Source organism: Calypte anna, chromosome 1, assembly GCF_003957555.1.
Source record: "Calypte anna isolate BGI_N300 chromosome 1, bCalAnn1_v1.p, whole genome shotgun sequence".
NCBI classification, from domain to species: Eukaryota; Metazoa; Chordata; class Aves; order Apodiformes; family Trochilidae; genus Calypte; species Calypte anna.
This window is the reverse complement of record NC_044244.1, coordinates 192,640,298-192,665,907: the sequence shown is the minus strand read 5'-3', so window position 1 is coordinate 192,665,907 and position 25,610 is coordinate 192,640,298.

Sequence of the window (25,610 nt, the reverse complement as noted above, 5' to 3'; positions counted from 1 at the left end):
TACTGATTTGGCTGACTCTTACTGCATTTCCCTGGTGTATTTTAGAAGTAAATTTATTAACAACAGAATTAAATCAAAAGGGAAGTCTTCAGAAATCCTCAACTTCAGAAACGGAATTCAAATAACTGTAGATTTACTGCTGGCTGCTGAAATCAAGAGATTTTGAACCCCATATCCAAAAGATAAACAAATTTGAACATTCCTAATCTGTTGTTCTTATAGGAAGTGAGGAGGGAAGATAATTCTTTCATTAATGAGTTTGTTTGTTGGCTTCTCTACTAAGAGGAGGCTGATTTTTTGTTAGAATTGTAATTATCATGGCACAGGTCTTTAAAAAAAGGTCCATTTCTATGCATCTGGGCCCAATTAATTACTGCTCCAGGCACAGAAACATGTATATTTCAAATTGCCTCATGTGATTACAAACCAGAGACAAGAGTTTAATCTTGTCTATAGAATAAATAAGGGTAATCATTGGAGTTGAAAGTCATTAAAACAGAAGAGTTCAAGAAAATGCTGCACTTTTTTTTTTATCAATTGAGTTGACAGATACATCTAGTTATTTCAGTTAAATATTTGATAAAATACAAATAAAAATGCAGCTTCTGCCTTGGTGTTTTTAGTCCATATCAGTTTTCTGCTTTCTATATAGATTTAATTTTAGTGAAAAAAATTTCTCCTGCCTCTAAAAGCATTCTGCAGTGTGATAGGTATTTCAAACCAAAAATAACCTTTCCAAAAAAAAAAGACACAAGTACTTCGTAGATGGAGAAAGGCACACTAACACAAGAGGTTACCACTGCTGAGACAGAGGCTATTTCTGATACAAACAGATGAAAGCAACTACTGGATGCCCTCTTTTCATGCAAATGTCCCCAGCAGAAATGGATTGTGCAGCAGATCCTTGGCCATGGTACACAGATCCATGTGCCACAGATCCCTTGCTCTTCTGTACTGCTGACATCTGAAGCACCCATCAGAGAAAAAGAGAAAGTGACTTGTAAACAAATTACTTCTTCATTCATTGTCTGGGGGACAAAAATGTAATAGAAGATCGAAGGAAAGAAATGCTCAGTGGTATTGTAGGGACATTCCCTCCAATGTCCCTGCTGCCACTACTGTGCAAGGTTTGACTGATGCTGAGTGAGATATAGAGCAAGAGCTCAGTACTTGCCCTACAATTATGCCCCTCATGCTGCTTCTGGTTTTCTATAAAAACATTATGGGAAGGGGAAGGGAAAAAAGGGGAAGGCAGAGAGGGGGAGTAGCATTGCGTTGAATACTGACTTTCCAAGGGGATAGTGACACCTTTTTCTTGGGATGTATCCCCATAAAGGGAATGATGGTAAAGTGGTGTTTGGTCATCCCTGCTCCAGCTGGAAGGTGTCCTGTGGTGCTCGTGTCCCCTGGGGAAGAGTTGGCAGGAATAGTTTGGAGGGTAGTCAGCTGGTTCAGCAAGCTAAGCAGGGATGGTAGATTAGCAATGCAGGTGGCTGAACACCCAGAAATACCCCATAGACACCCTAGCAAACTGCCTGCACAGAAACAGTCCATGAGCAGCCAAAAGCTCCTCAATTAACCCCGGCTCTTTCGGTTCTCATTTAGCTTCCAACAGCCACATTTTTTGTGTGTTATTTCACTCACACCATCTCTGCTCTTAAATTCCTGATTCTTTCATACACAAATTTCTCCTCATAGTTCAGAGCTGTTCCAGTCTATGTGTGCTGTGCACAAGATGGCTGTGAAACATACAGGCGTGCTTTCAATCTGAAAAAGGACCAAAAAAATAGCTATTTACAAATTTCCCAGACTGTCTAAGAGAGCAGGACAAGCTTAAGTGCAATTTAAGCACTACTAAAACTCACAAGGACACTGTCCAAGCCATGTGAACCACAGCATTGATTTGTGCAGTATGCAGAAAAGCTAATTTATGTCAGAAGAATATATATGTCAAAAGATTAAATTAAACAAACATGGTTTGTGGGGCGGGAGCTTACTCCTGCATCAGCCTTCCATGTGATGGCTCCACTGCTGTGAAAGCTCATAGTATCAAAAAGCAGAGAAAATAACACCCAATAGAAGATATTTACTCATATTTATGCAGAAATAAGTGCTGCCCTTCTAAACAAGGAAACCTACTATGTTCAAACACCCATTTATCATACCATTAATGTTGTGCCCAATTTTACAAAGGGGAAAGCAGCCTTACAAGGGGAACCCACTGCCAACCTAAAGCCCAAACTGTTATCTGTTGTTCATTTTCTACAGTACACAGGTTCCTGGTGACATTCAGCAAACGAATTTTCTTTGTAATTAACTACCCATTATATATGGCTATTGTAATCAAAACATATTAGCTCCTGTTACTAGTGAGGTGGTCATGTTATTACAAGTGAGCTAGTTTTGTCTTTTTTTTTCCTCTACTTTTTTCCAGAAGTCAAAAGAAAACACATTTTAGGAAAATAATGAAAATTCAAGAATTTGCTGAAAAGACAACATTGCCTGTTGAGCAGTATAATGCACATAGATGCATCTTTTTCATTAACTGTTGAATTAGAAGAATTGTGGAATGCAGACGTGGATAAAAACTAGCTCCTATTTGAAGTTTTTATAATAATTTTCATTTTCATTGCAATTATAAAGAGAAGGATCCAGAAGTAATTCAAAACGAAAAAAATAAAAACATCATGTACACTTTGTAGACATATTTCTCTGAGAACAGGTCTTACAAATAACCGTGGATGGGTTTTCTTCTTTGCCCATCTTCAATGCAGTTCACATTCTGAAATCATACTGCTGTTGCTTAAACTGCACTGACATCTTGTGGTACTGACTTAGTAGGATCCTAAAAATAAAAATGTAACCTCCCATAAAATACAAGCTACCTTGTTTGCCTTCATCCAAGTGTTGTCCTCTTCAGCTCTGGAGCTGGTTAGTGTTTACTTGCTTGTAAACCAGAGGAAATCTGTGTTATGTATGTAGGGCAGTGCAGTGCATGAATTCTGTGGAATACGTTTTAAAACTCTGTTTACTGCTGCAAATTTAGGTACCAAGGTGAGAAATTTTTTACAGTTTTGTGTCACTACTCAGGAGCACCCACGAGGACAGTGAAACTGCCTTAAGGCTGGGCCTAACCTGACAAAAAACTACCTCGAATGTTGAGATGGCACGACAGAATAAGATTTTGTCCTAAAAGACTGGGTTTATATAAAATATAAAGCCTGTTGACTAAAGAAGCTCATGCAGGTGAGCATGCTCACACTCTCTCACACACATGCATCAAGAGAGAATATTATTAATTTTCAAGCTGGTGCTTTATCACCTTGGCAACAGCATAGCATTTAGAATAACTTTAGGCCTTTTTATCACTGAAAATTAAGGCAAGATACTGGCAGCAATCATCAGCTGAATAAAGATCTCTTACTGGAAGCCTATATACAGGGCAGATTATTCAGCAGCAAATTAGGCTCATGAATATAGTAAACTCCAAAGGAATATATTTTTCATCTTTTCAAAAGGCCATTTATGATGGCAAAGTGGAGAAGAAGTGAAAAGCAAACTACTACTATATAAAAAGAAGCATTCAAGGGGAGGAAGCTGAAATACTTTTTTGTCTTCTTTCCCCACTGAATGTTCCTAAGTCCTGTATTATCAGAGGTTATACACTGACATCAAAGGAAAATATATCTGCCTAGGAAACCACAAGAAAGTAAGCATACACTTAAACACTTAAGCTGAAATGAGTTTCCATCCCATTCATGCCTGAGTTATCCATTGCTGCAACATCTAAAAATTTCTGGTATTTTTTTTTTAGCTGCACAAGACCCTTTAGAGTTAGAGAAATATTATTACACTTATTTTACAGATGGACATTTGAAGCAGAGAAAGATAAAGTAATTTCTCTAACAGGAGAGAAAAAGGATATAGTGAAGTGAGGAATTTAAATGAAGGTGTCAGATGAAGGTCAAGGAACCAGTCCCTGAATTGACTGGCACATTGCTGTCCAGCTCAGTTTTCTTTTCCCCCTGATTCTTCATATAAGGTGTCTAATCTATCTGATTAGGTGGAATGTTCTGTGGGGTTTGCACAGATGCTGAAAAATGGAACCAAAAGAAATTCCCACTGGGAGACTAAGAAATAACAATAAAAAAAATTTAAAAAATAAAAAAAATTAAAAATTAAAAAGGGAAATACAGACTGATTTAAGCAAAACACAGAAAGCTGACTTTTAAAACTAATTGGCTTTGGGAAAAGATCTTTTTTTAAAATCTTCTCTGACTTTTACTAAAAATTTTGCTTACACCAGCTATATTTTAACTTCTGTGTGAGTTTTCTGTAAGTGTTACAGAAACTGCTTTATTTCCATGTGGGCTTGCAGAAAGCCAATAATAAGTAATGGATTTTTTCAAACCATGGACTGGAACTTTAGCAAATAAAGAGTCACATCCGTAATTCCAAATACTGATGATTTGTACACGTGTCTTTTCCTAAACTGAATGTGAAATATGCCTATACTACTAAGAAAAAGAAACTTAGAGTAATCCAGTTCCTTTCTTGAATTTGCAATGATTGGCTTTTCTGCTTCCATATCCCAGCCTGAGACACCAGTGAAGGTGTACCTGGGCATATCTGAAAGCGAGCTTAATGGAACCTATGGTGTTTACTGCAGGATGAGCACTTCTCTATTATAGCTCACCCAAGCAGTTGATAAAATATATCTATTATTGCATGAGAATGTGACATCACTGGAATATATCTTATGAAATAAGACCCTCTGTCAAATAAAAATACTCTATTCTAAGAAGTTCTTATTTCCCTAGGGTGAAAGCAGGAAAATTCTATAAAGATTCTGGGTAATATTTCAGCAAAATATCAAAATGGTGATGATACCTGTATATTGATGTGCTCATTTCCAGAAGTCTAACACTCCAAGAATTTTTTCCCTAGACTTCTTGGTCTCTCCTCTAACTTTTTCATTCCTTCTGCCACTGAACATTCTTTATTTCCCTCTATTATTTTTGCAGTCTCGTATTTGGTAGAGTTTTTATTCTGTAACATTCGGTATCCACATTTATAACTTCTCATTGTTATTTTTGAATAGAAATACATTAAAATATTCTAGAAAAGACAACATATTTAAAAGAATCAACTATGGTTTGAGTAAGATTCACCAATGTACAGATTTCAGCACTGATTTTTTAGCAAATAACACACTTTCACAGAGCTTGGCCTCTCCTAAAGGCAATGCCTCCCTCTGGTAACTTAAATTAATGATAAGTTTAGAAAGATTAAGCTGACAAAGGTAATTGTCTACTTGGTTTTCATTAATTTTTTCATTAACAAAATTATTGTATTCCAAGAAGTACATCATGGCGTAATGAAAATCAGTGGAAATTAATCCATTTTGGCACCTCCCATGTCTCTTCCAGCAGAAAAGTAACCAGGCTATAAAAGTAGGGGTTGTAAACTAACTGCAAAGCTCTTCATGCAAAAGAGATTTCAAGGGACTGTGATTTATTTATAGCTGGAGTTTTTTTAACTTAAAAGATCCCTTTTGCAAGAGAAGATAGATCAAAAGCCCAGAAGGAAGGATGATTTTGCATTGCAAAGCAACTCTAACCGATGTATTTAAGTTCACGTTAGGTCCTGGAAGCCTGCATTCTTTCCTAGTTTGATGTAGATTTTGGGGAGAAAACTAAAATCTGTGTTGAGGGGAAATCTCATCTATTTTAGAGTTCTCCTGAGATCTGAAATCAGTTTGATATTTTTTTCATCTGTCTTTGTTTCATGCTGAGTAAATTTTTTAGTTATTTTTTTACTATCACTGCAAATATTTTTTGAGTGTATTTATTTCACATTCTTACCTTCTGCAGCTGCTAGGGGTACAACTGTTCTGCAGGGACTGACTTCTGTCATGTGGTAATTTAATATAATCCTGTATTTACATCACTGACATGCACAATGACACAGCTCCTATGAGTAACATAAAGTAACTTTAATTCAGCATGCCTGCAAATCCAACATATAGCATCATGTCTTCAAAGAGATAAAGTTAAGCTATGATACTTGCCATATATTTTTACTGTACTGTAAAAACATTAATGGCATTAATGTCCTTGTTTGCTACTATCAAAGAGCTTTTTTTATGACAATGCTATATATATATTAAGAAATGTAAAGAAACCTATACTAAGACAGAACAAACTGAGAATTTTGCAGTATGTTCTTAATTTGCTCCAATAAATATAATTTTCAGATTTACAGTTAAAATAGAAGGAAAACCTCAGTTGTTTATGTAGAAACATCTGTTAGGATACAGTGGTTTCTAGTGATGTAGTTTTAATATTTTTTGTGGTTTTCCCCAAGCATTTGTTTAATTCTCATTCCACTCCATCAAAAACTGGTGTACTTTGGAATGAAGGCCACTGGCAATGGCAGTTGTGTTTTATTCAGTACTGTCTCAAAGACAAAGTCTCAAAGACTTGAATCTCCAGAGATCTGTTATCCTGAGGAAAGAGTTCAAACATGTACAGTAACATGTCCCTGCAAGAGACTTTTCAGAACAAACTTTTAAAAAATGTTTTTGCATTCCCAGTTTACCACAGTCCAGCTCGGTGTGCTACTGCCAGTGGATTCTACAGGAGTCTTCTTCAGCACGTTTGAATAAAACATTTTTTTAATGAATGAGAATGAATATTCCAACAAAAATTATATTTGGTAAGATAATGACTCAAAAGCAAAAAGGGGATACAAGAAAAATAAAAAGAAAACAAAACCAAAAATATAGATGCTTACTTTACTGATTCTCAAGATTTGTCTTGTCAGAGTGGATATATCATTTCCATTAGATTCTTAGATTTAAAGAAAACTTCTTAGATGTTGGGAGGAATTTGATAACCTTGGTTAAAATAGGATGTTTTTGTAGGCATGTGTGTTTCTTGTCTATTGTGATGTCTTTCAGGCAAAAGCTTAATTTTATCTCCTTATTCTTTTATAAAGAATACTTTTCCTGACAGTCATGTTTTCTAAATGTGTTCGCTGTTAGAAAATGTTTTTAAGCAGTACTCCTAAAATTACAGTATTTTCACAATAACTAAATTGTATCATTTTTGTATGTTGTTCTAGCATTATCTTTTCTTTGTAATTATAAAATGCAATGGATAAGGTTGTTTTGACACTAACTACCAATATAAAAACTTTTGGTTGATGATGGTTGATTTGGTTGATGAGGGTTTTGGAGTGGGCTTTTTGTTTTGGATTTCTTGGTGTGTTAGGATTTTCAGTTTTGGCTGTTGGTGTGGTTTTGAGAAATTACAACTATTTCTCAAAATATTACAGTTTTCAAGATTCAGCTATGCAATTTCACACAGGTAATGGCAGTAGGCACCAGCCAAGCAAGACTCCAATTTGTAAAAGCCTTCGCTTTATCACTGAGCCCTAGAAGGATGCTCTATCAAGTAACTACATGTGCCATTCTTAATAAATGACCTCGAGGGAGAAGTGATTAATCATATTTGCAGTTGTTAGTCCAGCAAGGTAAAACATTTCAGTGGAAGAAGACTGCCTTACAGGTACATATGTAAATATATGAATTCAGTGGCCAAAATACATGGGAATATAATCTAAAGGTATGCAATTTATTTCAAGAAACTTCTTTATTAAATGAAGGCCATGGAAACTTCTTTTTTAATGCACAATCAAATGAGAATTGTAAAAGAGTGATCTCTCCTGGAACATATATGAACAGGTTATATGGTTGATATATGCAGCTAGTGTAGGATTACAATAAACAGATGTCACACAAAACTTTTTTCTTTTTTTCTTTACTCCCCAAAGGAGAAAACAATTGATACACAAGATATACCCAGGCATACTGTCAGAGTCTGCTTGGCATTTAGCTGTAGCATTTCATAACAGTGCTTTCTTGAAATGGAATGCTATAAGCCAGTCTTGGTCTCAAAGGTCTCCCCCTCAAGTTTTCTTAGGCTTCTCTTTTACGTATTTTTATGTCAATTTAGTTATTTTGCTCAAATTTCCTACTACTGTCAACTCAGATATCAGCAGATACTGCCTTGGTATAAGCATCATGGTTATTCTTTTTGCCATTCACAGTTGTTTATCACCAGTCATCTTGTTCAATGAAAGCATAACAGGAGACAGAAACCTGCTGATGTATTTAATGTTATGTTAGTAGCATGACTTCTACCACCTTAGTCACTAGAACTGTTCAGAACGAGATCCAAACATCATGACAGTCAACCTGTGCTACCACTTTAGTGGGAACTGGATTTCCACTTGGTATTTCTGGAAATGTAATGAAACTTTCTTCCACAGAGGAAGTGCTTCTAATCTAGCATAAGCACAATGAGTGACTTAGTAATATCCAGTTAAATATTACATAAAATGAGCTTAAGGTTGTGGTAAGATGAGCTTCTGCCAGTTTCCATGGGTTTCTAAGAGAAATCACATGCTGACTTTCTCTTCCAAGAACAATAGAGTATCATTTCAGATGCCTGGATGTATTAGATAGTACATTTTGTATTAGCCAGTTATACTGATTTTTAAAAGTATCCCAAAGTAAACAAATTGTTACTACTGTATCTTTAGCAAAAGCACAGTTTATAGAGTTTCACCAAAAAACCCTAAATATCATGATACTCCCAGTGTCTGTTTCCTTACAATCAGGTATTTATATCTGTGTAGCTTCTTCTCTGAAGTCCTTTACACCAACATACTGGGACACTGACTATTTCACTACCACCTACTGAATACCTCTATCTACACTTCCACCTCATTGGAACTTAATGTTTTTGTTATTTATGCTTGTTTCCCAGCATTTATATTATTATTGTTATTATTAATCTTTTCATCATGCAACAGCAACATGTGATACATCAAAATCTTTGGTTACCAATTTGTAACTGATACTACAGTGCTTCCTTTTACCTCTGATAAAAATCCTGCATTAAATTTTCTTTCAGTAAGATCATTTAAGTTATTAGTTTGTGCTGTATCATTATCTAGCTGGCACCTGCAGAAATTCTTGATTAAAGCCAATTAATAAAAGTGGTAATCTTGGATTCCTTTCATGTCATCGAAGCAAATTCAGCATAGATAAAGAATAAGTTTTAAAAATTTTACAAACGCTACATATCAAAAGTCATTGGAAATAAGATTAAGACATGGGTAAAGAGCATAACATGTTTTCAAGGTCCTGCATAGGACTTATTATCAAAACTTATTATTTAAGTATTATTAAAGAGAAGGCTGAAAGGTGACCTGAAGCACATAAATAATTATAGTTATTTTAGGGAAGTTCCTTTTGACCAGTGCCTAAAAAAAGAATGTCTGAAAGTGGAAATCAGAAAATCAAATTTGAGGTAAAATAGTAAAGGTTTTGTCGGTGAGAGAGTTAACATGCTTAATTCTTAGCCAAAATACCTTGAGACAGAAGTCTCACCATCCTATTTTTTTCTGTTAAAAAATCAAGGTAAATACTGCACTCAGCTTCAAAAAAAAAAAAAAGGTTGAGAAGACAATGCAGCTGAAATAACTCACAGGTGACCCAACTGATTGCCTTCTTTGACAAAAGTGGCTGTATCTCTGGATGAGGAGAGAGCAGTGGCTGTCATGTGGCTGTTATTTACATTGTCTTCAGCAAGGGTTTTTGGCCTTGTCTCCCTCCTTACAGGCTTTCAAATATCTTTCTGAGCATCCTCCTTTGAATTCAGGGCTCACCATGCTTTGCAACAAGATTGAGCGAGGAGCCTCCTGAGATCCCTTCAGAAGGATCTTGTTCTACAAGAGGACTGAGTTCTAACATGAGCTGAATTATCCTTCTCCAATGCCTGTGAAAACAGTCAATAGTCCTAATTTAAGAGAGATCAAGTAGTGCCTAGAATTAGGTGGGATGTACCTGGGCAAACTGAGGTATTGTGGCTAACATTTTCTTGAGTACCCAAGAATAGGTTAGAGTATTTCAGAGTATTCTTTCCTCCATCTATTAGTAAATTTTTTGTAATTTATGAAACATGAGGGTCAAGTTAGACTGTGGTAAGTGCTCAGTCTGGACTTTGCAATTATAACTCCTCGTGTGCCCATCTACTTATGGACCAGGATTTCTGTGTTACTTTTAAAGCACTAATGCTAATCTCAGTTCTAGTTCATATCACACAGGGCTGACCACAAGGGAAGACTTAAAAATAGGCCAGTGGAAAAAAGATATCTCTTGTTGATATTTACTTCCATTTTAGAGGTGTAACACTATGTGCTACAGAATTCTAAGGAGAGATAAAATATAAATAAGTATTCCTGGGACTATGTTTTCCAATATTTTCTTGTTCTCTTAAACAGACATGAAAGATGTTATGGAGAGAACACCAGGGAAAAAGCACACATATCTTATAATCAAAACATTTTGCAGGTCTACCATTTCAGTTCAGCTCTGTTGTTTCATAACACAGGACAATTGTACCCAATTAGGACTTGCTGTCACAAACTGTATGAGTGGCACCACAATTACCTTGTTACACAAGCATCACAAAGCTTGCTGGTACCTCAGGCAAGAATCCTCCAAGCTTTGTTATTATGCATTATCATAAAATATACTCATTAACAGAGGATGAATAATGGTGGCTTGCAGTGATGAAAAAAAAAAGCAGATGATTTTACATTTTATTTAAAACCTTGTTGTTTGGAAACTCACTTCTTGCTGGACATCCCAAGTCCTAATGAACCACATTAAATGCTCTATTTTTTAGTTTGTAGCTGATCTTAATCTGTGCCTGTTTTACAAGTCCTTACCCAATGTATTACAGGCATAAATAAGGAAAAGTCCTGGTCATATTGAATGTGAAGCAATAATTAAGTTAGCATCAGAAAGAACAGAAGTCAGGAGTTCAGAGCATTTTTTTTAGACTCCGTCCTAGTAATCACATACAAGTGTGCATTACCACTAGAGTCCTCCACTCTGAAGAACTAATTACTTAATGAGATATTTGGACCCTAAACTCAGGTAGGAAATCTTCAATGCAATATTATATACTCATAGTTAACAATTTCTTAGACAACAACCTGTTGAGGTAGAAAAAAAGAAACCCCCAACCAACCAAATAACCACCCCAGAAAACATTCTAAGCAACAATGAGGAATTCCAAGTTTTAAGAATTAGTTTCTTGCAAAGGTTCATATCTTATTTTGGCAACCATGATACAGTGATTAACTGCAGGACAGATTAAACAAAAACGACTTTTTCTGGACCTCATCATACATACTGAGCTTTGAATAAAGAATTGCACTTGGTTTTAAATGTTCTTCCTATCATCTCCCCAGTGTAGTATTAAAATCACATCTCAAATCAAATATATACATAGCAAACAGTAGAGTTTACTTAGGTGTTTCATGGAATGCTATTGTACTATATTCTAGAGTCCTAAGTCTCCCAGTAAAAAGTTTCAAATCTGAAACTTGTTATTATTGCTTTCTCTATATGCAAATATTTTCTATTAATTTAAGCTGTTACAAAATATTAGTATTTTGTACACATCAGTCCTGTAACAAACTCTAACTTTACTCTTTTTGGTGTACATGTGATGAATTGCTATAGCATGATATTTGAAATTGCTTCATGGAGGTTAAGCCATCTTAAGAAAACACAGTCATTAACCCTTTACACAAGATAAGCAAATAAATATAATTTTTGAGAGTCAGTCTTATTTGACAGGCAGAGCAAGTTTCTAAGATGAACTTACAGATGCTTCCAGGAAGATGCACAAACTGATAATGTGCAAATACAAACTTAAAGAAAGAAATAGCCTATGAATATACCAAACAGCTGCTGAATAAAAACAGCTAATCACTGTCCTGTTTATGAGCAGTATTAATAAAATAAAGCATTCAGAATCATCCTATTTATCTGAGGCATCAGTGAGGAGGAAGTGACAATTCTAGTGAGCAATTCACTGGAGTGGAATGAATTGTACTCAGGAGATGCTTCTCTGACCTCACTAGCTAAGAAAAGAGCTTACTCCTCATTTTGGATTTCCATGACAGCTGAGGTGGATCAAGGCTTAAATTATCATATGGAATAGCATCTTTCCAAATCAGGACTTGAAATTAGCAGAGCATGCATAAATAAACTCTATAAATACTAGCAGGCTATAAGCTAAAATTGTTACCTAGTTGGAGAAAAAGTCAAGAGCACTACAAAGTTATTTAACAGAATTACACCATTACAACTACCTGATAAGTGCTCTAACAGAAATGTGAGACATAGCAAGGGCTAGAATCTGGATCTGACCCTTTATCTAAGTCCAGACTAATGGGTACATCTCCACTAGCAGAAATGCAATGGATCAAGGGCCATTCTCCAGTACAGAGAGCAAGCCCCACAGAAGAATTCTCTGTGCAGCTGAACTCTTTTCTTTAGTAAAATAAAGTACTGTGACATCAGCTGGGAGCAGCCTCTAGTTTGAGATATTCTTCAGACCATGGTGGAGATGTGTTGGGAGTGCACAATGCACAACAATGGATATGCGACAGCCCAGGCCCTTTCTAGCTCAGTGATACAGATGGATCACAGCATTCAGTTTGTTTGTTTAGAAGTTGCAGAACTGGGATAATGCATTGCAACAGATTTCTCTGTATTATTCTGCATGAAATCAAAGTTAAGCAATATGATCTATGGCATCTACCTCTGGGCACCTCCATAATCCATAATCACTACCAAATCATGAACAGGTACCATTCTATAAGGGAGCAAGATATATGGATTCCTGTCCTTATGTAAATACTGCTTTTTCAAAGGACCTTTCTTATTCTGGTTTTGGCAGCTTTTTCTGTTCTTTTCTTAATGTCTTTTGCGAGCTGTTTTCCAGGAGAATTGCTTCCTCATATAAAAGTACCACAGCTGCACTGGGACTCAGTAGCTGCCTATAAAGTGGAGGTGAGCACAGTGTAGGCTGGAGAGGCAGAGACCAAGCCAATAACACTATATTATTCACTGCTTGATTTGATTTCTGGTCAGTGGTATGAACTGTGACATTTCCTACAGCTGCCTCCTCAGCATATAAAATAGGATTCTGCTAACCTGGGACTGCTACAAGGGAAAATATTTGCCAGCTCTGGCTCTGTAGACAATGTAAGAAAAAAATATTCAATACAACTATGTGATACAGTTCAATCATAATGATTCTCTTTTAAGAAAGCCGAAAGAACAATGTGTTTAAAAATGCATGATGAGGACTCATTCTTGTTATCATTCAATAATTTTATATAACCATAATGCCATTTCAATATGACTCTAAGAATGCAATCTTATTTTGCACAGATGCTCAACTTAATAGAAAAAAGTTTAAAACCAGCATCTCTGTGATTGCACTTCATGTATCTGCTTTAATGGAGCCACCTGTGTTACCTTTCTTTTCACTTTAGTTTGTATTTTAGCATGCATATAATTTTATTCTTTTGATTTGGTTGACTGACTTCATCAATTATTTCACTACTAAAAGAGCTCTATAAAGATGAATAAAACAATATGAATTTCAAACACAAATGCTCCCTAATTGAGACAATTTCATAGAAGTAGTTCTACATTTTTGTATAGCATGTTGCACCTGTTCTTTCCCTCTGATATTCTTTTCCTGTAGGGTATATTTTTCACAACAGTCATTTAATGCTATTGTGTACAAATATTTTGTCAATAATTCATAAGCAAGCCCATTTGATCATCTCTTCTTAAATAGCACATTAAACTTTCTTGAACTAATGTAATGACAGAAACCTCAAGTTATAGGTGCAAGAGAAGATTAAAATAACTATATTTTTACCCTGATATGGCAACATACAATATTGTGTATTAAACTGAAGAAACAACTTGGTGGATACCTGGGCATTTTCTTGTTTATATTCTTAATTATTTAATTTGCTAGGCTTTTTTTTTTTTTTTTCTGTGGAATAATAAGGTAAAGACTTGATGTTCTTTATTTCACTGGCCATTACATGACCATACAGCATGACACAACAAAAATACTATAGTGATAAATGGTTAAATACCTTAGTTCCAGATCCAGTGGAAAATTTCTACTGGAGTTAATAAGAATAATTTCAATATAACAAATATAACACTCAGTAAAATTTGTGACAACTTTTAAATAACTGATTCATCTACCACTGAGGTGGACAGAAAACCTTCCTTTGACTTGGATAGAAGAAAAACACCCTGGCACTTTGACAACATCTCTAAAAAACATCAGATTTGAAATTCTGAGTATGTACTATAACACTGACACACACATATTTCTGCCAGTATAGAATATTAGTTTTAGGAAAGACAGATGAACTACACCACTGAGAGAAGTTATACAGCCTCATTTCCAACAGATTCAGAGACATATTCAGAGAGACACGTTCAGAGACATAGTTGACCTAAAAGCAAGGTGAGCTGCAAAGGAAGAAGGTAAAGCTTAACCATTTTCCTCTAGTGTGGACACCCATTTGCAAGGGCAAAGATTTGCTTTTGAAACCATGATTGAATGTTCTGCTGGTATCATGTTGAACTGAATTAATGTTTGAATTAAATTGAATGTTATGATGATATCAAAAGAACAATCCAAGAATGCAAACAATCAAACATCAAACACCATAAAAATATTTAACTATAATAACTTAAACAAGAATGACTTACCACTCGGTCAGCAATATTTTAACACCAGATTTCTAAACAGCAATTGGAACCTGGGGAAAGAGAAAGCAAAGATATTTTACTCAGTTTTTTTATACAGCAAGGTAGGAGTCAGAGGAGAGTGCCAATAAATCAGATGCCTCAAGTCAGTGGAGTCGTCTACAACACATCACTGAAGCTACTTGAGTTGCCTCTTACAACACACAGGTGTCTTTATGATATATAAAGCCTTGGGCAGGATGGATAAATGGCCCGAAGCCAATTGAATGAGGTTCAACAAGGCTCAGTGCTGAATCCTCTACAGCAACCCCATGCAATGCTCCAGCTTGAGGGAAGAGTTGCTGGAAAGGTGCCCAGAGGAAAATAACCTCTTTGGTGTGTCTACAGGGGCTGAATATGAGCCAGCAGTGTGCCCAGGTGGCCAAGAAGGACAACAGCATCCTGGCTTCTATCAGTGATAGTGTGACCAGCAGGACTGGGGCAGTGACTGTCTCCCTGTACTCAGCACTGGTGAGGCCACACCTTGAATACTGTGATCAGGTTTTGGCCCTTCACTACAGGAAGGACATTGAGCTGCTGTAGGGTGTCCAGAGGAGAGTAACCAGGATGGTGAAGGGTTTGGAACAATATTTATTGGGAGTGGTGAGGGAACTGGGGTTGTTTAGCCTGGAGAAAAGGAAGCTGAGGGGAGACCTTTATGTCTCTCTATATCTTTAAGCAGGTTGGGGCAAGGGGGCAGTGAGCATCTGCTCTAAAAGCAATAGAATAAGTTGCCCCAGGTTGTGTCAGGGTGGGTTTAGATTGGATATTAGGAAAAATTACTTTAATGAAAGGGTTTAAAACACTGGAACAAGCTTCCTAAGGAAGTGGCTGAGTCCTTATCTCTGGAGATATTTAAAAGACATGCAGATGTGGTGCTTGGGGCCATGGTTTAGTGGTGGACCTGGAAGCACTGGGCTAATTGTTGGACTTAATGATCTTGAAAATATTTTCCAATCAAAATTCTATGTTTTCTATAGGTTCTATGATCCTATATTTTATAACCAATATGAAACTACACTGAAGTACACAAAATTAAGCTTCTTAAATTTCTGTGAGTTAACTGATTTCCTATAATTGTAGGACAAGTCAGGTTTCTTGATTTATAGTTCTGCTCTTTAGTTTTTATTTATCAAGCAAATTCAACAAAAACATATTAAACACACTTTTCAGGATATTAAATAAAGGATTCAGGATATTTTAATGAAAATAATACTATATTCAGTGACCAAAACACATGAAATATAGATGTTTTATCCTCCTCTAAAATGTGGCATACCCAGTATAAAATTCGAGCTGAAAAACAGTAAATGGTTATAATAACAGAGGGAGAAAATCCCAGCTCATAAAATATACACAAAGTTATTGGGTTTAATCTCTTATTTCCATCTCTACAGGCATAATCCAACTCTCCACAAAGCTGTACAGAAGCTGGTGATTCTTTTCATTGGAAAATTTATTATAGTAATAATAAAAATAACATTCCATGAAGTAGTTGGACATTATTGCATTAGTAATGCACAGATATACAGAGAGAAGCAAGATGTTTCTCTGTTTTCTCAGAAGAACTATTGAAAAACTGATCATGTTAATCCAGAATTGATGTGTCAGATAAAAAATCACAGACAAACTCAACATGGCTTTAGGCTGCACTAAAATATTTAAATCAACTTAAAAAAAATTAGTGAGGCCAGTGAAAATTCTGTTGTCAATTATTTGTTAAAGCAATGGTCAGATGAGCTTCTTCAAATCCATTCTCTCAGAGTATAAAGGCTGTTTTGTGAAAAGACAAAATGTTCTATATACAGGGGGTAAAGCAGCTGTCACTAAAACCATTATTATACTTTAAATACTGACAACAATAAAAAATAGCACTCCACACAATGTAATCTCATCTCTTTTTTCCTTTAATACCACTCACTGCAGCAGGCCTGTATTCCGTGTAGAGAGGCTTGATACCTTATCTGAAGAAATCCCACTCAGTCTCCTTCACAAGCAGATAATGGCAGGAAATACCCCTAACAGCATTAGTCATTCACTAACACTGGTGAGTACTATGGAATTTTATTCCAGCATCATTTTATGCTTCCCTGGTTTGGAACTTTAATGAATTAGATTGCATTTCTAATAGGAGGCTCTATGGGATAAGAATGTCAAAGAAATATCTACTTAAACTGTATGTTTTCAAGCTTTTCCCTTCAAACAAGCTGATTACACCATGAAATGAGACATGTAAACATAAAAAATTCAAGTAAATAATAAGGTTTCATCTGGATACTTATCCACCTAAGAGCTCAACTTTGATTAATTATTACTAGTGATGGCTTATTCTGATCAGGATTAGAGACAGTAAATTTAAAGATAACCTCTGAGGAGGTTTTATGTTATTGTTTGGTTTATACCTACTATCCATTATATTTTGAACCCAAAACCTATTCTGAAGATGCATCTGCTTATGAGATGATTGTGAATGTTTTCTGAATTTCTCTGTAATTCACACCAAGCAGTTCTCTCCATTTTTAGCCCCACAACAGCTATTTACAAAAAAAAACCTACTGCTTTCAGCATGGCTAGCCACACACTGAAACTGATGGGTAGGAGTAATACCAAGCAGAGGAAAGAAGAATCTAATACAACAGAACATCTCTGAATGGAGGTATGAAAGGCAGAAAGAGCGAATGTGCACAAAAATTAAGAAATTTAAGAAAATAGTATTGATAGACAGCTGGTTTATGTTGTGGGCTGCTTCCCAAAAGGCAGCTGAGCAGCTACATTGAGCTTTTTAAAGCAGGGCAGAAAAAAATAGTAAGATAAGGTTTAATGGAACAGATTTGTTGCCTAAGAAGTGGCCTTAATGTTCAAACACTGTTTTCTGTCTCTGACTCTTTTGATTTATTATGAACTTAATTAAGACTAAAAAGTAGAAATTCTTTGGTATGAGAGAATTAGGTCCTGCTGTCAAATCATGAAGTGTCTGTATTTAGGTAAGTATCTGGTAAACCCATACTTCTGTTAAAGTCAAAGAAGATGCTGTTCTGACTTATATATTGATGACACAAAAGTTGCTTAGATAAGAGCATCAAAAATGTGTTGTAAAGAAGGCCCAAATAGTGCAGGTTGCATTTGACCCATTGCAATAATGAGGAAAGAGCCAGCTGGCAGGTGTGAGAATGCTTTGGGATTAATAAATCACAAAAAAATACATTTTGAAGGAATGTGTCGTGCAAGACTGTTAAAAAGGCAGGAGTACAACACTGAGTCTAAATGGTGTGTCAGGTCATGTAGAAGGACTAGTTCTGATTCAAAATCTGTATTATTATATCAGCACCACCACAGTTTAAGTTAATTAGATACATATAAAAAACATTTAAATGGAGAAATTTACAACTTTACAGTTACAGGTAAAATATGCTACATTTCAGTTTGCCAGCACAACCTTGAATTAGCATCCTTGTGCATACATGTTATGAGTGTCCTTAATTACACTAGCCAAGCCTCATTTAGTACAAAGAACAAACAACAAGAGTAAAGAAGTACAATTGCTTTTGTACAGGCAAGTTTTTTATGCATAAACTGACTACTGATGTTTTCAGATCATGCCTCCAAAATATTTTAATGCAAGCATAAGGACACATAATCAATTTGCCTGCTCATTCTGAAATTACAAGAAATTTTAGTAATTCTGGAAAAGCTAACAGAGGGATTATCCATGTGCAACCAAAGGACCATGGGGCTGGGATTCATTTTTCATAACCTAACTTTAGCTGCATAAAACCTGGGCTTTTAGTCTAAACCAGATTTCTAATGTCTTTCTATAAGAAATGGAGAGATATAACCTCTTCTAGATTTATTCAATCCTGAAAGAGACAACTAAGATTAATGGAAGACTGTTTGAACAATCTTGTTTCACTTAACTGACCTCATGACTGGCTCAGACAAGACCCCTTACATTTATATGGTTAATAAGACATGATTGATTGTACCTCAAAATACACAGATCTCACTTTTCTTCCATGTTCTACCATGTGTTTGAAAGGGAGCATTAAGTGTCCTGATGAAAATAAATTGCAGGCATTTTCATACGTATAGTGCAATAGATGTGCTCATAATACCATGCAGGAAAAGTGAGAAAGTCCTGGTCCATTTGTCAGCAAGAGGCATGACTATTCCACTATAACAGTTATGTGTATAGTTTTATCATTATCATCTGAATAATCATCTCCACTGAACAGAATATGTAATTATTACGAATCAGACTGTCAGTGATCCTGATGCAAGCCTATTGTTGGCTCTCAGTGCTATAGAACCACACATATGTGAAACTAAAATGGAAATGTATCAATGCATAAGTAAAAGAAGGGTTCCTGCATATTACTTCTAATATACATAAATAATGGTCAGCCTCATTACCAGCTAATTAGGAAAAATGGTAATCCATTTTATGAAAATAAACCTCAGATTTCAGAGGGGAAAAATGTGTCTAGCTATGAATTTTGCCAAATCTTCTGTTGTTTTCCAAAGATACAGGTCTAAAACCATGCAAATTAAACTAGGCTGCTCACGTATAACCTCAGTCCCATGCCACTAAGTCACTTCAAGGGCACTGAAGTTTTCAGCTTGGGCTTCATCATCACTCAGGAGCCCTCAGGAGAGATATAGGGAAAGGCTTCCATCATTTTTTCACATCCAAGAAGATAAACTGTGTACCTTCAGTATGACTTGTTAAACAAAACTGCACCCAAGTAAAGAAAAACTATTTCTTAGATCCATATATTAGCAATAACCAAAGTGGTTTTCAAGAAACTTTTTCATTAAGTCTCTATAAATGAAACTTATGTAGTGTTAGGATGCATGTGACCAGACCTAGATACTACATTGAAAGGATGACAGTGTGCATATTGAAAGTTCTGATGTGATTCATTTCATCAGTGGTAAACCTTATTCTTCAAATCAAATATTGGCCCAGAAATATACAGCCAGAAAGATGTGAAAGAAGGAAATGAAAACAAATGTTATTTGCATTTATTAATGCAGTAGTAACATATTTTAAACTGAGAAATATTGAAGATTACAGTCACAACAAGGAGATGCAAAATGAAAGTCATTTGTCCACAGCAGGTTTGATAAAAGTTCAGACTGGATGCAAGAAATTATTTCTGCTTAGCAGCTTCATTTAATACAAGGTAGCAGATGCAAGTAGATGTCGGACTGCCAGAAGCTTTATTCTCAGTTACTTCTCTTTTCCCCTCTCCCTCCAAAAAATAACACACACACACACACACACACACACACAAACAAACAAGACCAAAATAAAAGAAAAAATAAAACAAAAAACAAACAAAAATAGCAAAGCAAAAAACCCACAAAAATCTAGTTTTTTTATCCTTAGAAACATTCTCCGTTTTGGGAAGCTTTTCATTTCAGCAATCTATGCTGCCACACTAAACACTTGAATATTTTTCATGGCAGACTCTTCAGCAGCATTAACTCTCACTATCAAAAACATTTTTAAAGGACTGGATATGAAACTCCACATTGAATTGTCATCCTTTTGCTGGTTTTATTAGGCCTTTATTTCTTTCTTTTTGCCTTGAAGCAGCAATATTAGCTTGCTAATAGAAGTGTTGCTTACACCATTTTCCTTCTTTTGGAAGCATTCAGGAAAAGAGACAAGTTAAAAACAAAATGTTTACTCAACAGTAAGTCTGAGTAGTGGGTTTTCTTCTATGTTAGACTAACTGTCCAAATGGAGGTTAACTCTGATGGTTGTATTAAATTTTAAATGGTTGTGTTTGATGATTTGCTTAGAATTTTTTGAGTTTTTCTGGGGGGATTGGAGTTTTTATTTTGTTTTGCTTTAATAATGCTTCGGGATCCATCTCAAATTAATATTCTGTTTTTCATACATCTTTGCAAGTACTGTGTACACTCTAACCTTAATTCCAGGGCTGAGTAACTCATTGTGCGACTCTGAGGTTCCCAAGTTTGCCTCACTCTGGAAGCCTTCATGTACTGCCTCTGGAGCCTGCTTATTTTATTGTAAGAAACAGAAAATAAAGTATCCTTTTTGATATTTTCCCCACATCATGAAATATACATACTCATCTCTTTTCTTCTGTGTGGGGATTATTTAATGTTATTGCCCTAATAATCCTACCCTTCATTATCATTATTTTAGCTGCAGCTTTTTGCTGAAATGTCTGTGTATAACCATTTCACAGTCGGAAGAGAAAAATTCTCACCCTGAACATTTTGCACTCTTCTAAGAAAGCAGGGGAGGAATGGGAGGGAACAGAAGGCCTGCAGCATGTTTTGACTGCAGATCCAGTGTTTACAGGAAGACGTGAGCTTCCTTTAAACAAGGTGTCTCAGGTACTGCAGCAACCTAGCCACAAAAACACTGAGAAGATCAATGCTTGAGAAGTACAGCAGATTTCTGAGAATCAAAGCAAATTATCCCATGTGTTGCTCAATACTTCCTTGGTTCAACTGTTTCTAGTACATGAGCTGGGGGCTCATACCCGTGTGTACCTTTGTAGCACTGGCTGACCTTACTCCAGAAACTCACATAAATCCCACCACAGTTAGGAGCAAAACCTAATGATCAATTTCATTTCATGGGAAATGTTTGCAAAGGAACCATCAGGCTGCAGGGATCTGAAGAGAAATTAGAATGTTAAAGAAAGCTGCTTGCTTGTAGGGTCACTAGGACCTGCCTATGCAGTGAGCTCCATGTGGTTCCCCCCACTGCTGAGGAAGAACCCCATGCATCAGTACATGGTTAGTGGCTGATCTGCTGGAAAACAGCTCTGTAAAGAAGGCCCTGAGAGTCCTGGTGGATAAATTAACAATTAGCCACCAATTTACCCCTGTGGCCAAGAAGGCCAATGGTATCCTGGGGTGCATCAAAAATACTGTGGCCAGCAGGTCATAGGAAGTTCTCCTAGATTATCTCCTATAATGTATATCTCCTATCTCCTAGATTAGAGGTCTAGATTATATATTAGGAAGAACTTCACTGAGAGAGTAGTTAGGTACTGGAATGGACTGCCCAAGAAGGTGGTGTAGTCACTATCCCTGGAAATATTTAAAAATGGTATAGATGAGGCACCTCAGAACATGTTCTAGTAGGCATGGTGATATAGATATAGATAAATATATTATGCTGGGGGGAATGTTGGTGGTTGGACTTGGTAATCTTAGAAATCTTTTCCAACCACGACAATTCTATGATTCAGCTCCCCAGTTCAAGAAAAAGAACTATTGGATAGAGTACAGCAAAGGGCAACAAAGATGCTTAGGGGACTGGAGCATCTTTAATGAGGAAAGGCTGAGAGACCTGAGTCTGTTTAGCCTGGAGTAGATTGAGAGTGTCTTGTCAATGCTTATAAATATCCATGGGCTGGATGTCAGGAGGATGGGGCAAACTCTTTTTAGTACAGCACAGTCACAGGACAAGGGGCAATAGTTACAAGCGGGAACATGGGAATTTCCATGTGAATATGGAGAAAAACTTTATTTTCAGGGTGACAGAACACTGACACATGCTACCCAAAGGTTGTGGAGTCTTCTTTTCTGGAGATACTGAAACCTGCCTGAACAAAATCCTGTGTCACCTGCTCTAGGTGAACCTGCTTTAGCAGAGGAGTTGGACTACTTTATCTCCAAAAGTCCCTTCCACTCCATGATTCTGTGATTACAGGATCCAAACCAACACAAAAGTGCTTTCAGAAAAAAAAGCACAGCTATATCATTAATTTATCCTAAAGCTAACCTTTTGTCAAAGAGTTGTTTGAAGCTGAAAAATCTGGTAGAGAGCCAGGCAGCTTTTGTCAATATTTTGTGTTGCAGTTTTAATTAAGTCTTTGGGAAGATCCATAACTATACTTAACTGTTGTTTTCTTTCTAGCTGTTGTAACTTCCTATTATCTCCAGATCTTTACTATTACTTCTTGATTAAAAAAATAAATGAGGAATTAAAAAAAAAAATAAAAAGTATTTTCTATTTCAAGGTTAAAGCCAGTTTTATATGTTTAAAATGGAAGATAGGAAATGTGTTTAACATAGCTGATTAGCTGTCCTCTCTCAGAAAACCATTCCTACCTTCAAAATGCACAGGTATAGCAATGAATCTCTCTCCAAAGCAATATTTGAACAAAATATATCTGCCTTAAATGATTCATAAATTTTAAGTCTAAAGGAGACCATTAAACCAGGAGGTCTAAATGCCAGTTTCACTCAGTAGACCTGCATGGGACACCATTAATTGCGTTTTGCAAAAGCATTGTACCAGAAATGTATCCATTCTTGATTTTAAAATAGCAAGGTGGAAAGAATTTACCACCTATCTTACAATGTGTTTTGAGTGCCCTGTAGAGGCCACCTGTAACTGTGTCGTCTTCTATCCACTGTTTCCTTTTATATATCTTAACATTAACAAGCAAACAAAAATTTACTGTGTGTTTAGTCAGTAATTTTCCTATTTCCAGTTTCATAGACACAATAAAAATGGGACTATATAAATCTTGATTATTTTCCTTTTTAGTTGTTAAAGTTATTATTGGATGTTGCTTTTTTTTCTCCACAGGGTTGTTGGAAATTTTTCGGTTTTAATTCCGCCCTTGAGAAAACAAAAGCTGCTGATAGCAGAAGTTCTTTTAGAAAAACCAATCAAGGGAGAACTCTTATGAGATTCCTGAAGCATTGCTAGCAGAACCAGTAAGGAGTCTTACCTCTCTGTATTACAAAACCCTCCCATTCAGGTTTAGAAAAATGAAAAAGAGCATTTTGAAATAATGTTCTTTACTTATGCAAAATCAGCAGCCTAAATTATGGCAATATTAACACGTTTATTCATTGATTATTCACACTATTAATTAAAAAAGCCCAGAGGCCACCTGTGAAATGAGAGATGCACATTATCTGTGACAGATTCTTTTGCTTCTTTATCTAGATATGCAAGTAAAAACTAAGAGTGAGACATGTCTACATTTTGCAAGAATGCAATGGAAAGGAAGGGAATTAAGCAACTCACCCACTTCGCACTGAAGCAAAAAAAGTCAGGGTTTTTTTTTAATTTTTCTTTCATTCTTCCCTTTTGCTGTAGCACTTGAGAACTTTTTAGTCTTCAGCTATGCTCAAGTATCTACTCAGTTCATACGCATGGTAGAAATGTCCTCACTTTTACAGAGAATGAAGAGGCAGAGAGTAAAAGCAAATGAGGACCAGTTGTGTGAACAAGAACCTGCTTTATGAGATGTAAATTTATGACAAGTTTCTATAGTGACCTTAAAAAAAATATGTTGCTGTGCTGCCCCAGGATATTAGCTATTACTGTATGTAACACACTTCATAAGACTGGAAAAAAATATCTTTTTCATTTGCTTTGCATTACACCCGCTGCTAAAAATTGACCATAATGTTACAAATATCTTTTAGTTTCTTCATTTGTAGCTAAATTCATAAATCTCATTAACTATAAATGTATTTCAAGGTCAGAGTTACTGCAATAACACATTCATTTTGTTTTCCTTTTACTAAATCCATTATCTGAACAAATCATTAGGTGACCTTTTTAGTTACAGCAATTCAATAAAACTTACATTAGATGGAGTTTCAGGAACATTAGTCTAATGTGCTTTAAAAGATCACCTTCTCTGAGCAATATAAGAAGTTTGTGTGAAAAGCATAAAGCATGTAATACGTAATAAAATCTGGCCTTTAATGAACCATCTAGAAAAACTCGCTTGTGTTATAATTCAACAGAAAACCTCCTTTAATTAATGGGTAAGAAAGCAACAGTAGCTGCTGAATGTTGCTTTGGATCATAGATTCAGCCTTTTTCTTTTTAAATGTATGCTCCTGATTTATGCTACTCAAGAAATTACAGTTAAAATGACCTTGGTTGCAGGAGTAATATGCTATGAAAAGCCATACTTAGAGCTAATTGAAAGGGCTTTCTGATTACTAGTTAGTATCAATTGCACTAGAGATACTTCATAATTTTCCAAAGTGTTGGTCAGGATCATAAATTTAATTAATTGCCTAAGAAATGTGATGGATGTTGATTTTCTTCAAGAGACACAAAACTAGATAATACCTTATAGCCAGACAGATAAATAAATAAAACATAGGTCCAACTATAGAGTAGGAAATTTGTATCAGAGAAGATTGGACAGGCTCACTAGAATCCATCATTTCCACTAAGAATGTAAACTACTTCTGATTCTCCTTGTACCTGAAACAGAAATAATCACTTAAAAAACAGCTGGAATTATCTGCATCTTTTGCTTCCAGACTGCTGTCAACAAGAAGGCAAGTTTAATTTTCATTTTTAATCTGCCTAAAGATGTCTATATTCAAAAACCAAAGCAATAACCTGCCACCAGCCCAGCATCAGCAACTAATCATTTCTTCTGCAGATATATGCACATGGCAACATAATCCCATTGAGTAAAGATCAGGATACATCAAAATGCTGAACTGAGGAAGGTCCTGTTGTTACCAAGGTCTATTGAGCAAATGTGCATTTTCTCAGTCTGTGGGCATTACATTTACTCTATATTTTTCCATGTCACTCATTGTAACTCACTGAATGCCTGGAAACTTTTCAGGATCTTCTCTTGGTTCCTCATCCACAGGGGAACAGTAGTAATTATTTCATTCTCTGAATCACTAGCTTTACTGCTCCTCTGGGGTAGATGCTATGAAAACACACATTAAATTACACAGTAAGCTGAGGAACTGTTTTATTATTTACAAGTAAAACCATTTCTTGCTTGCACTGTTATAATTACTACAGTTCAGCAATGGATAGATATCATGTAAATAAACTACAGAATAACAGAATGTTAGGGGTTTGAAGGGACCTCAAGAGATCATCAAGTCCAAC